The sequence below is a fragment of the Phaenicophaeus curvirostris genome, chromosome 1 (assembly GCF_032191515.1).
Source record: "Phaenicophaeus curvirostris isolate KB17595 chromosome 1, BPBGC_Pcur_1.0, whole genome shotgun sequence".
NCBI classification, from domain to species: domain Eukaryota; kingdom Metazoa; phylum Chordata; class Aves; order Cuculiformes; family Cuculidae; genus Phaenicophaeus; species Phaenicophaeus curvirostris.
Genome location: NC_091392.1, coordinates 112,348,224 through 112,362,373, shown reverse-complemented (window position 1 = coordinate 112,362,373; position 14,150 = coordinate 112,348,224).

The window sequence follows — 14,150 nt, the reverse complement described above, 5'->3', positions numbered from 1 at the left end:
AGCGCGCTGACACCGCCCCCGCCTCGCTGCTCCTGCTGCAGAAAATGCCGGCAAATCAACTCGCTGAGGCTCGTTTTGGAGTTCAGCATCCTTTATCCGGGCTGGGCAACGCGAGGGAGCGATCTCCATCCATCGTCTGTACTGAGGCAAGAGCTGGGACAGGATGGATTTCCCTCGCTGCTTCGGAGCCGGCTGCAGCCCTGCCTGACCCCGCACCGGGGCTGGGAAAGGCTGCGGACAGAGGGGATGCAGCAGCCCCGGCCGCTCGGCACAGATCACACTGCACACAAGGCCAAGCGCTGCTCGGAAAAACACTGCTTGAAACGAGCCACAAACCGCCCCCTCCCCGCTATCAGAGGGACGTTCCGCGGAACCTTCATCAAGCACGGTGACAAGGACGAAGCCGGCCCTGCTCTAGCTCGAACCGAACCCCCCAGGCTTTGCAGCCCCGCGCGCGGCCCTCACGGGACCCCCCGCTCCCCGCCGACCCCGTACCTGGACCCGCCGGCAGCGCCCGGGCCGCGCGCCTCCCTCCGCCCGCTGGGCGGGAGCGGGTGGGGAGAGGGCAGCGCCGGGGGCGGGGCTTGGGGAGGCGGGGGAGGGGGGGGGTGGGCGGGGGGGGAATATGGGGGGGGGTGTGTCTGTGTCTCTGTGTGTGGGTGTGTGTCTGTGTATGTCTCTGTCTGTATGTGTGTGTGTATGTCTGTATGTGTCTGTGTGTGTCTGTGTGTCTGTGTGTGTGTGTCTGTGCCCATATGTTTGTCTGTGTCTGTGTGTGTGTCTGTGTGTCTGTGTCTGTATATGTGTCTGTCTGTGCGTGTGTCTGTGTGTCTGTGCCCATATGTTTTTCTGTGTCTGTCTGTGTGTCTGTGTGTGTGCATTCGTGTGTGTGTCCATCTCTGTGTGTGTCTATATGTGTCTGTGTGTCTGTGTCTGTATATGTGTCTGTCTGTGTGTGTGTCTGTGCCAATATGTTTGTCTGTGTCTGTCTGTGTGTCTGTCTGTGTGTGTGCATTCGTGTCTGTATCTGTCTGTGTCTGTCTCTGTGTGTACATTTGTGTCTGTGTGTCTGTGCCTGTATGTTTGTCTGTGTTTGTGTGTGTGCATTTATGTCTGTGTCTGTCTGTGTGTCTGTCTGTGTCTGTCTGTGTCTCTGTGTCTCTGTGTGTGTGGGTGCGTGTGTCTGTGCATGTCTCTGTATCTGTCTGTGTCTCAGTGTGTTTGTGTGTCCGTGTGTGCGTCTCTGTGTGCGTGTGTGTGTATGTCCACATCTGTGGGTCTGTGTGCACGTGTGTGTCATGTATGTGTCCATGTCTGTGTGTCGAGTGTCCATGTGTGCCTGTGTCCATGTGCATGTCTGTAAGTATGTTTGTGTGTGCATGTCTGTGTGTGTATGTGTCTGTGTGTCTGTCTGTGTGTGTGTGCCTGTTTCTGTGTGTGTGTGCGCACGTGTATCTGTGTCCATGTGTCTGTGTGTATGTCTGTGTGTGCATGTCCATGTGTGTGTGTCTGTGAGTCTGCATGTGCCTGTGTGTGCACATGTGTGTGCGTGTCTGTGCACGTGTGTGTGTGTCTGTTGGGGTCTGTCTGTGTGTGTGTGTCCATGTTTGTGTCTGAGTCTGTCCGTGTGTGACTGTGTGTGCGTGTGCATGTCCGTGTGTGTCTGTGTCTCTGTCTCTGTAAGTGTGTCTGCTTGTGTTTCTGCATGTCCGTTTCTGTGTCTGTCTGTCTGTGTGTGCATGTCCATGCCCGTGTGTCTATCTGTCTGTGTGTGTGCACGAGCCCATGTGTGTGTCTGTCTCTCTGTGTCTGCATGTGTCTCTATGTGTCCATGAGTGTGTGTCCATGTGTGTCTGCCTGTCTATGTATTTGAGTGTCCATCTGTGTCTGTCTGTGTGTCTGTGTCTCTATGTGTGTGTCTATCTGTGTGTATGCATGTCTGTGTGTCTGTCTGTGTCTCTGTGTGTGCGTCTGTCCATCTGTGTATGTCTGTGTGTATCTATGTGTCTGTCTGCCTCTGTGTATGCATCTGTCTGTGTGTCTGTTTCTCTGTGTTTTTGTCTGCATGTCTGTCTCTGTTTCTATGTGTGTCTGTGTGTGCATGTGCATGCACATGTGTCTCTGCATGTGTGTGTGCATGTGTGTCTCTGCATGTGTGTGCATATCACAGAATCACTAGGTTGGAAAGGACCCTCTGGATCATCGAGTCCAACCATTCCTATCAATCACTAAACCATGACCCTTAGCACCTCGTCCACCCGTGCCTTAAACACCTCCAGGGAAGGTGACTCGACCAGCTCCCTGGGCAGCCTCTGCCAATGCCCAATGACCCTTTCAATGAAATATTTTTTCCTGATGTCAAGCCTGAACAGAGCTTGAGGCCATTCCCTCTTGTCCTGTCCCCTGTTACTCCCTGTTATGGGAGACTATTATTAACCGATATTTGTGAGGGTAAAGGGAGAAAAATTTTGCTGGGAGGAATAAGGACATCAGACTTCAGCCTGAGTGATTTGCAAAAAAGCCAAAAAAGTCTTCGAAACATCTCCAAGGGAGCCTTTCAGAAAAGGGTTTAGCAGGAGATCCAATGGATCAGGTTCCCTTTCTATAGGTTCTCAGCTAGTGGCTGTAGGGAACAGTTTATGTCCACTCAGTGATTGCTCTGTAAGCTTCTTTGTGAGCCTTTTTTTAAAAAATGGCAGTTTGTCATATCAGTTAGATGCTGGTATCTGTGTTATCCACTACCCATGCTCAAAGCCAACTTCACAACTCTGGTTTTGCTGAATATTTTAACTTTAGGATCTGTCTTTTTTTTTTTCTTTCCTTTTTCCTTTCCATGACTGCTGGTTTATTCTTTTTGCTCAGACTAACAGAGTACCTGGAGCTGAATGCATATCCTTGAGCTGCAAGGTCGCTTGACTACCTGAAGAGTACTTGATCCTTTTCATAAGTTAAAATCCCTCTCACTTACATGCATTATCTGCTAATATTCTGCTATCTCCCTCCACCCAGAATTTTTTTCTTTCTAACTAGCCTCAGGGTCTTTCTTACATTGTTTCCTGTTCCTGGAATTATGCCTTTCCTGCATTTATTTATTTCTTAAATAAGGTATCTCTTTCCTTATTTGGACTTATTTTTCATAATAACATACTTGGTTTTTTTTTTTTATTTAAGTAAGGTTTTCCTTCCATGGGCTTCAGAGCACTTTGCATGAGATGGGAAAATATTATTTTATAGGTGAGATGACTAAGGTAGAGAGGTAAGAAGGTCTTTTTTTCAGAGGTGCTTGACCCTTCCAACACCTGGTGATTTTAGGATGAGTTACAGGTAGTTGGCAGTTCTTGTAACTAGAAGTAACAATCAGAAATGACTTTTCCAAGGTTATACTGTGTGTTGGTGGCAAGGGAGAGCTAGAACTCAGTTTTCGCAAATTTTTGTTCAAGTCACCAGGTCATAGCTATTACCAACAGAAACAGAAATTATCTCCCATAGTGGTCTGTCTGTGACTTAGGGGTAAGTGTATCCTTGAGTGCTGAAATATTACTTCCATTTCCAGCTGTTCCTGATTCTGAAGCACTCAACAAAGTGCTCTCACTTGAGTCCTGACTCGATGTAGAGAGGGAGGAGGGTAGGACTACAAGTAAGAAACAGTGATGATTTGGCTGTTGTGAAGTACAGAGCTCCTCAGTTTTGGAGGCTCAGCTTGCATTTTCCAGGAGAGAAAAATTGTGCTGAAGCCACACCTATACCAGGAACAAGATCCTGTAATGAAAACTCCAATAGTTTTTTTGGGGCTTGTTTTTTTTTTTTGTAGAGAATGGCTCCATCTGTTGTACTTTATGTGAAATATTGCCAGTAGAATTTGTAAGTGAAATGAGGAGCCTGGTTTTGGGATTGGCCATAGTAAACACTGATGTCGTTCTTCAAAGAAAATTGGGAAGAAATTCCATAGACTAAATGGACTGATATTGCAGAAAATTATTTTCTTAGTTCTGTTAACGTATGCATGTGTGACTGCGTGTGTGTTTACATGTGTATTCATACATAAATATCTATTTGTGTACATGTAACTAGTTGATCAATTGCTCTTTGGAAGATCATCTGATGCATTACTTGCCCAAGGTCAATGCTGAGTGAAGAACAGCTTGTTACACGTGAAATATGCTGTGTGAAGCTGATGCTGAGGAGGAAAGAAGGCATTTTGAGGAAGTAACTGTGGTTCTAAATTTCCTGTTCAATGAAGACCTCTATTTCTCAGTTTCTTTTCTTGAAATATAAGGTTGCGTAACATAATCTGCAGAGTTGTCATGATTTAACCTGTCAGGCAGCCAAACACCATGCACTCACTTGCTCACTCTCTCCCATCCGCAGTGGATGGGGAAAAGAATCGAGGAGGAAAAAGTAGAATGCATGGGTTGAGATAAAAACAGTTTAATAGAACAACAAAGGAAGAGAAAGATGATGATGATAATAATAAAAACAATAATAGAATATCCAAAACAGTTGCTCACTGCCCAACAACTGATGCCCACCCTGTAACCAAGTAGTGAAGTTGGCCCTTGCCCCCCTGGCCAACTTCTCATTTATATTTTGAACGTGACATTATATGGCGTCGACCATCTCCCTGGCCAGCTTAGGTCAGCTGTGTTCCCTCCCAGCTTCTTGTACACCTGCTCACAAGCATGGCATGGGAAACTGAAAAAGTTCTTGTTTTCTTAGCAACAACTAAGCCCATCAGTGTATGATGGTTCTTCTCACACTAGTTCTAAAACACGGTGGCTGCTGGGAAGAAAATTAACTTTAGCCCAGACAAGCATAAGCATTACTTGGCAACAACTAAAACAGTATGTGTACTCAACATCATTGTCATTCTAAATCCAAAACACAGCAGCTACTGGGAAGAAAATTAATTCAGCTGAAACCAGGACAATATTTCACTATGATTTTTCTGTTACAATGAGTTAAATTTTATGTACAGTATAATTATCCCTCGGAATTAAATGTGCCACTGCTAACCGATGAAGTACATGATTGTTGAAGGAGCAAGAAGTTTTAAAACTAGATCCTAAACTATTACAAGGAGGGCAAATTTTACAAAAGAATGACTAACGTGGAAGTCACTGACAACCATTTGTTCTGTTCTGGGCAGAGAGAATTGGTTGCTTCTTCATTAGGGCAATGGTAGATACATTTCCTTCTCTGTTTTGGTACTTTATGTCTGCATTTGGAGCAGGAATCTTAATACACAGTAGCTGGGTTAAAAGGTAGATTTTAACACTGGCAAAGTAAGCACCTTATCTTTCCAGTTGTCACTTTGCTATTCAGATTTTGAATTCAGGGCGGTCTGGAGGGAAAGTCTCATGAGTTTAAACCAACACAACATCAGAGCATCACTGTGCAGGCCAAAGCTTATGGAGATTGTTCAGAGGTCCAAATTATTCTAAGCATATCACAACAAGCCAGCCTGGGACATGACAGAAATAATCACCCTGTTCCTCTCTGGAGCTCCTGTGGCAACTAGACAAGCCAAAGAATTTCCAGATGTGGGTTCTGGGTGCAACTGCTGCTGTAGAACTGGAGAATTAAGCACAACCGCCAAACACACATGACAGACCACAGGCTGTGCTGCACAGAATGCTAGTTCCCAACTCCTTTGGAATAAGGCGAGGTTGGATGGGGCTTTGGGCAGCCTGATCTAGTGGGACATGTCCCTGACCGTGGCAGGGGGGTTGGAACTAGACGATCTTTAATGTCCCTTCCAACACAAACTATTCTATGATTCTAAGAGACCACTGTCACACCTCCTGTCTAGTGGCTACTCAGCCTAATTGTACTCACAGTTTTTACTATTAAAGATGATCACATGTGTATGCCATACACCAGGACAGGCAGTAGCATGAATATAATTCTAATGATAATTTCAAAATATCTCAACAACATGCTATTTATTCTGAAGTTATGCACTGGTACATCTGATATAAAAGAAATTCCTAGTGTGCATGTGAGTCTTATTTGGCTTGACCCAATCTCTGCTGATAGCTTCTTCTGCTTGCACACACTGAAACATCCTGTTTTCTACAGTTCATACACCATGTTGACCTTTTTGAATGAATTATTTTTACTGTGGATTTCTGTTTGCAAAATAATTGCCGTGGTAGTTGGCTACTGGTAGGCTTGCTGGTAAAACTGGCCCATTGCGAAGAAAGAGAAATGACCTGCATTATTTAATTTCTTCTCCTTACATCCTATTCCTTTCTGACAGCTGATACCTCTAGTAAAGGCTGATCATTTATACAGGCAGGGTTTCACTAAATATATAAATGCTGGGAAAGAATTAGAACTAGTATAAAAGGATGTGAGCCTGTATTCTAATTGCTCTGCTCATTGTCAACATTAGTACTGGTGCACCTGGTTTAATGACAGTGATAGGGAGAACGTTGTTATATAATTTCCACGTGTAGGAATATTTATATAGCTTTCCCTGATTATTGACTTCTGACACAACTAATTCCATTATTTCTGGGTTTTTTGCCATCTTTATTTTGTTCTGAGCTCAACTGTGTGGACTATTCTGGAACTTCAGTGGATCTAAAACTAGTAGAGACTGTTGTGTCCCCCCCCGTATTTTTTTAAATTGTGTATAGCTCTATAAATTTTTTTTGTATATTCATGTTTTGCAATCTAGGATCAAAAAGAAATAAAAAGCGTACAAGTATTTGAGAAGTAATTTTTCAGTCTTTCTTGACTGAAGAAATTGGAATGTGATCTTTTTTGGCCTGAAGGTGATGCTGTTTCTCTAGGAAAAAAGTATTGGAAAGACGTTGAAGAGGAGTACATTGGAAGTCTTGTAGAAAGTGCATGCATTAGAATTAGATATGCACCTACTTATACTCTTGGACTTTCATCAATGCTTTGGATGACAGAGACCTCTGTGAGCAGAACTCCAATGTACTTTATTAAGTCTCTCAGCATAACGTGGATTAGGACACTAAAAATAGGAGCAATTAATTTTTTTTGTTATTCGTGCATATCTTTAATCTGTCATCTTGTGCTGGTCGTATGCTTTGCCATGCTTTCGGTTTTGTTGGTGGGATAGAGGTGTGGTTTCTGTGCAAGTTTCCACAAAAGATGCTTATGCTTATTTGTTTTGAATTATTTCACTGTGCAAAGCTGAAAGACGGAGTAGGTTTCCGGTATTGCTTCAGTATCTTGCAAATGACTCATTTCAGTTTTTACCACATCCATGTTTTCTCTCAAACTGTAATATACAGGCAAATTTCTGAATTTTTGCCCAGCTACGTTATCTCCTTGCAGGCTTAGTAAACCAGGGAGATTCTTCTCCTTTTTACTAGGGAATCTTTTGTTTCTTGAAAGATTGCTTAAAATCTAGTTCCAGTCTTAGATGTCTCTAGGATGTCCCTGTCATCAAGTGTCATCTGTTGCACCCCGGAGTCTCACCTTGCAGGTCAATTAATCCTGATGAAGGAGAGAACTTGCCTCATCCTCATGTTCAGTGGGTGGGGAAAGGTATCGCCAACTGCCTTTGGTGGTGGGGCATGAGACGTCATACATTTCTGGTGGGGTGCCCAAGGTTATTTGGTTGTTTTTGGAGTATGAGGGAATGTAGGACTCTAGGATAGGTTAGACATTGAGGGCAAGATGGTTTTCTTCCACATAAGCATATGGTGGGTCTGCACTGTTTGGCACATTCAGAAATCATCTGGAAAAGTGAGAAGGCAGACAAAGTTTACTGCACGGCAGAAATATTTTGCAATACTTCCCAGCTGCCACTGGGCTACTGAATATATTAAAGTGGCAGAGCAAGTTAAATTAGTTAAGGCATTACTAGACACGACCCATTTTTACATTATTCTGAATGTCTGTGCTGCTGGCTGCTGGATGAGAGAGGATTCATACATGAATTTGGGGTATGATGAAGTCTGACTAAGCTTATGTCCTTATGGCTACAGAATCAGGAGGACAGACTCAGACTGCAGGACATCCAAGCCAGATGGGCCTAGGTATAATATGATTTTCTGAACATGGACTGTTTCTGTGCCTCTGAACTCCCAGAGGTTCCTTGTGGCATTTCAGGTACTGTGAAGGCTCCAAACTCTGTGTGAACCTCATAGCAATAATGACCCAGAAATATAGCTGAGTTCCTATGTTACAACTGCCATGTAGAAGAAATAAAATCCACAGGTGTGCCAAGACGTGAAACTCAACGCTACGTAGAGTTAGTGACACATCTCATTTCATTTCATTTCATTTCATTTCAGCTGCACATTTCATTTCATGTTTGCAGAAAATGGATTGTCCGTCAGATATTTCTTTTTTATTGTCTATGCCTGTACATCTGGGTTGTGGAGGTCCTTGCTGTATAGGTTCTTCTCTCTTATATGCCTTGCAATGCATCCTGTCTGTGTTGTATTGTGAATCACATAGGTAATGGTCTCTCTCTGGGTAAAGATGTCAGACCATGTGCATATGAAAGGTGATTACTGCTGATTTCTGATCTTTGGCTGGGATTTTCAGACACTTCTGTAGCATCAATGACAAATACTACCTTCCAGCACTGCTTATTCTAGAGAACCTGCTAACACTCCTCACACTGCCCCATACTTATCGTCTCAAAGGAAAGAACTAAAGATGGGAACCATTTCCTCAGTTTAATAATGGCTTTTACGTGCTCTCTAAAATATGGTTTGTGATTGAAATTAAGTAAGCCTTTTGTTTCTGGCTAGATAATAAGTATTGGCAGCTTACTGCTTGTTAAGTGGTCTTAACAGAAGTTTGGTTAAATTTCTGTGCAATTTTATATGACAGAAAGGAAAAGAGTGCTAGACAGTACCTACCCATGGCCCTGCTCTTTGGTTGCTGCACACAATGCAATGTTCTTATGAAAAGGGGAGCTCTTTAAAATATAACTCATACCTGCTTTGAAACTTTGGCTGAAAATCTACTCAGGGATTAAAAAGAAAATTTTAAGCAAGTACAGTGAAGTTCTTTCAGTGTTTCAATGTTCTAGAATAGGTATAGGGGTTGCTACGTGTGAGGGCCATGTGTATATATATACTTCCCAGGTGGATGGACAGGAAACAGTGCTTATCCTTGCCTTAGAATGGCACAGTAGAAGTCCATAATTATGATCTTCTAGATGAGACACTTATTTTGGTTGGGAAGGTGTGTCTACTTTCCACTCTAAAATTAACCTTTCAGGAATTACCCCACCTTCTTCCCTAAAGATGGTGGTCCCTGAAGTCTAACTGTTGGAAAAAAATCCTAGTTGCCACTTTTTCTGATGTGTTATAACAAAGGATTTTTTCACCTGCTACTGCATATTTTTACAACTCACTCTAAGTATGTTGTAGAGAATAAATTCAAATCTACTTTTAATACTAGCAGTAGTACTGATTGCATGAAGACAGTTTTCATACAAACAAGTTAATATGTGAACTCTTTTCCATGTGACTACGTCTCTGAGTTTTCTGCATGGTTATTCGCAAGTCAGGTGCACAGATTGGTACTTTAGATCTCTTCTTTTTTAATGGTTGAACCTTTTATTTAAAAACACGCTAGTAACTCATTACTTGATTGACTACATTATGCCCATTTCCATCCTATTAATTAAATACTTCCTCCTGTATGTGAGGTAATTATAATACAAACAGAGAAGTCTTAAGTAAAAAAAAACAACCCACAAATAAAATCAGGACATTTATAGAGTATTCTCTTACATTTAAATGTCTGCTAGAATGAGTGCTTCCTGTAACTAAACACAATACTGTGTTATCACATAACAGCACTGAGTGTAATCAAAACAACCATGGGAACCTTCAAACGAAGCCCTGGTGAAACATCTATTATTAGGCATGGAGTAAGCCATAGATGAACTTGTTGTACAGCTTAAATATAGAATACAAGTGAAACAATTCTGGTTTAACACATTCATTGGAAGATAGATTACAGAGAATTAATTTGTTTGGCTCGTATCACTAACAACTTGTCCTCTTTATAAAAATGATTCTTCTAGCCTTTAATGCGTTTAATGATTAACAAATCATGTTAAGTCAAATTCTACATGCATTCATGCCACCTCAGTGAAGTCAGTTAACCTAGTAGGTTCACAGGAGGGTGGTACAGAATCTGGTCTCTGAAGATTTATATTCATTAAAAACCAGCACTGCGCTAGAAGAATACCAAATGCTTTCTGGGGCTCCTAAACAATCACAAATGATTTGATGTTTTTTCAGAATACCCAGTATTGGAAGAACTTAAATCAACCTGTCATCAATTAGCACCTGGTAGGGGTAAAGAGCTGCAGAAACTGCACAATCCTGGAGCATACGATAACATATTATTTCCAGTGTGGGACCATTAGTTTCACAGTTTTCTCAGATAAATATAAACACAGAAACATGTAATAAGCGTTACTCAAAACAGAACATGCATCACCTGGGATTTCGCTGTCTGCAGGTTTTAAATTCAGTGGTGTCCCCAGGGGCTAATCAATATTGATGGCAATTATTTGTGGTTCACACACCAAATTAAATGAACGCTTACATTTTTCCTGTATTGCTTTGTCTGTTCACTAGGATATAATGTAGAGAGACCAAAATAATAAGAAGCTTGGGTTGAAGCTGCAGCAAGTTGACAGAGTAGTTAGATTTATTTCGTATCAGGTGTTGTTCAGTGACAGTCTCCATTGCCTTAGTCTTTTGGGAGGAGATTGATGTGTAGCAGCTCTCTCTGGTGCAAAAGAATGAAAAATCCCCAAACCCTTGATTTGAGGGACATGTGAAGACTGTACCTCAAGGGGTTTTATTTTCCTGCTTATAAACTTCAGCTTCTGGAAAGCTGGCTGTCTAGATCCCTGGGAAGTTTTTCTCAGTATTTGACAGGCTCTGTACAAAATGTGAAATTCATACAACCAACAGTTTGATTGTTAAATAGAATTGATGAAATTTCGGTATTACCATAGCCCTGCAAGCATTTACGCACATCCTTGGTCTTACTTGCATAAATTTTCTCTGTGAAAGAAATGAGATTGTTAAATCCTTACATGTGAGTAAAAGGGCCTTGAAAAGGTAGAAAAAGAGTGTAAAATCTTCCTTTGCCCAGCAATGGGATTTTCAGCTTACAAAAGCTGTCGGGATCTGGACATTTCTTTGCAAGTGACCGCCCTACATGTTAGTCTAGCGCAAATATTTTTACTGTTCTTCTTGTTTTTTTTAAGTTAAGATTTATTTCACCTCACAGAAGTGTTTGAGTAGATGGGAAATGAGGAGGTGAATGGTGTTAGAAATTACTCAGCTAGGGAAGAGCTGCATGCCCCATGTGCAAGATGTGCTGTGGTGGACCTGGGAAATAGGCTTCACAGATGTGGGCAGAGATTTCTCTTTCTGTGGGTATCTTGTTCTTGAGAGTGTAACTCCTGTGGTCTCAAATATTGAGCCTCACTGTTGTAATGTTTTCCCTCCCTTGATGCTTTCCTTCTTGTAAGTAATCACTTAATAGCATGTTAGAGCTTAGGAAAATGATTGTTAATATTATAATAACGTCATTTGCAGCTCAGCTGGCAGTAACCAACTACAGACTGTGTTTCTACATGGGATGACAATTTTTAGCTTTCCATGAAGATATATTTATATTAGCTATGTAATGGGGAGACCAGAGAAGAACAGAGTTGAAATAGGAGTTTGGGTGGAAGCATGGAGGGAGGTTGGAAGGAGTGACCCTGTAGTGTCCCAGTGAAGAGAGGAGGGCAATTAGTGTGACAAACCAGCAGTTTCTTCCTCTTGTGAATCCCGTACAGTCTAAGTTTACTGAACACTAGTGAACTTAAACCCTTGAGCAGTTGAATTTAAATTGTGTTGGGGGATGTATCTGAAGGTGCAGACACTCTTGGAAAACTGCAGGGTTTCCTAAATGGCAGAGCTGAAGGGGAGAACTGGAGGGGGTGGGGGGAAGGGTGTCCCCTCTGGCCCTGCCTCTTCAAAGGCTGTTGCAGGAGGGCAGTGGGTCTGATTTCTTTTTTTTCTGCAGCTTGTTAGTCCTTTATTTTACAAAAGTTTGAGGCCTTTGCTAACACACTTAAGATCTGTATTCTCCCAAGCTTGTGGAGAGCAGCAAAACTACCACCTTAGCAAGACTCAGTGTGTTTCCCTTTCTTTGTATGATTTTTTTGCTGGTGTGGGCACTTTCTTGAGTATGATAGGGAGCATTTTGCCCCAGCAAGAACACAGACCTGTCTGGCCACTGGGCACTCAGTGGCTGCAATAATATGGAGGGTTACCTAGGAATTTTATTCTTTAGTTTTATTTCAAAATCACAGGAGCAACTGCTTACAGCCATTGTGTGAAAACCAACATTGTTTAGTCCAATTAGTATTCTTTATTTTCAGGAAACAATGTGTAGTTTTGCCAGAAGACGGCAATTGGAAACACTTATTGTAAAACTCTGTTCATTTAATTTTACAGTTCAGAATACTTTATAATAAAGGGATTTCGTTTGTAGTGGGGATGTGTTGTTAATTATCGTTAGACCTCTGCTTTTGATTAATGCTGCTAATTAGTTTGTGTCCTTGACTTTTTCCAATTAAGGAGTAGATGCTTTGGTGCTAAACACCTGGGCATATTATCTAATTAGATGAAATAAATACGTACTCTCTTTGTAGGTAATTATTTTAACTTTCAGTACTTGCTTTGTACTGAACAGAGGTAGTTTTGTCACTTTGGATGATGGCACAGGAAATGTCAAAATACTGGTGAGCGGTACAGTGAGTGGGAGCCATCTCCTGCTGGTAGTTTTCTCGATTTGCATGTGTGAGAAATGATCACTTTTGTACTTCTGGCAAGCATAGGACTCAGGAAGGAGGAAGCAAACCAAATTCAAACGTAAGAGAAGAGAATGTAAGACTGTGCAGCCCAGCTCCTTAAATCAGCTTCGGGGCAAAACTTGCATTGCTTTCAGAAGAAGTAGTGACCTGAATACACGTAAGGGCTTGATAGAGTCTGCTGATGTATGTACTTTCTTCTCATTGAGGGCTGGAAGAAGCAGCTTCTCACTTCTAGGACACCTCAGGGGAAGGAAAACGATCAGGCACACAGCCTGCTGTCCCTCAGCTGCCCCTCTCCCTGGTCCCCTTCCTGCAGGTACTGCCCAAATCCACCTGAACATGACAGTAACATCTGCCTTGGAGACCTGACAAAAGTGAATGCTATGTTGTGTGAATCTGGCTGCCACAAGCCCCTGTGTGGGTCTGGGCTCCCTCATTCTCCCATGGCATAGGTTACATACAGTTCCTGTCACTCTCTTACTTGCTGAAGGAACAGATAATTTTCAAAGGTTAAAGCTGCATTTACAAAAGAATGAACTACACCACTCCTCTTACACTTTATTTTAGAGAAACCTTAGCACCAATTTGCTTTGAAAGTTTGTAAAAATTTTTTCATTTCATTTTCATTGTAAATACTTAATTTACAAATTTACATTTACAGAAGTTTTGCCCTAATCTATATTTACATTTGCAAACACGGTGCCAGATACCACAAAGCAGTCGGTTCTGATAATCCCTTTGTAAAGTTGTCCAAATTATCCTTGTGTTACAGTTGATAAAAACATGAACGTGTAAAAGGGTTCCTGAAGTTTCAGAGATGGCCGAAGTGGTTATATGGTATTTGTTGAATTTTGTGTAGGAATGATAAGCTCAGTGTCATGTCCTTGGACTTGGGAAACCTTTGGACTCTTCCTTTCTCTTAACTTGCTTACTGATCTGTATTTTTGTGTGCCTCAATTTCTTCTCTGTGACATGAAAATAATGATACTGACTTTCAAAAAGAAGTTTTCTGTCTTTAACTTGGTCTGATCCCTATTATGGCTTATAAGTTATTGTTGCAGAAATTCTATCTGGTATGGTCTGCCATTAAATGTAAAATTTGATAAAAATAAGTTAACACCACTAGAAGTTCTCTGAGATAGAAGTATTTATCAGTGTCTGAGAGTTACTCTTTCTCCTAAATATATATTTGTAATTGAGGTATTCTTTTTATAATCTATTTATTTTTAGTCCTCTCTACATCCATAACATAAGTGGTTCACATAAGTGTGGTCTCTTGTGTTGCTCAAAACAAAGAAACTTTATCTCATATTAT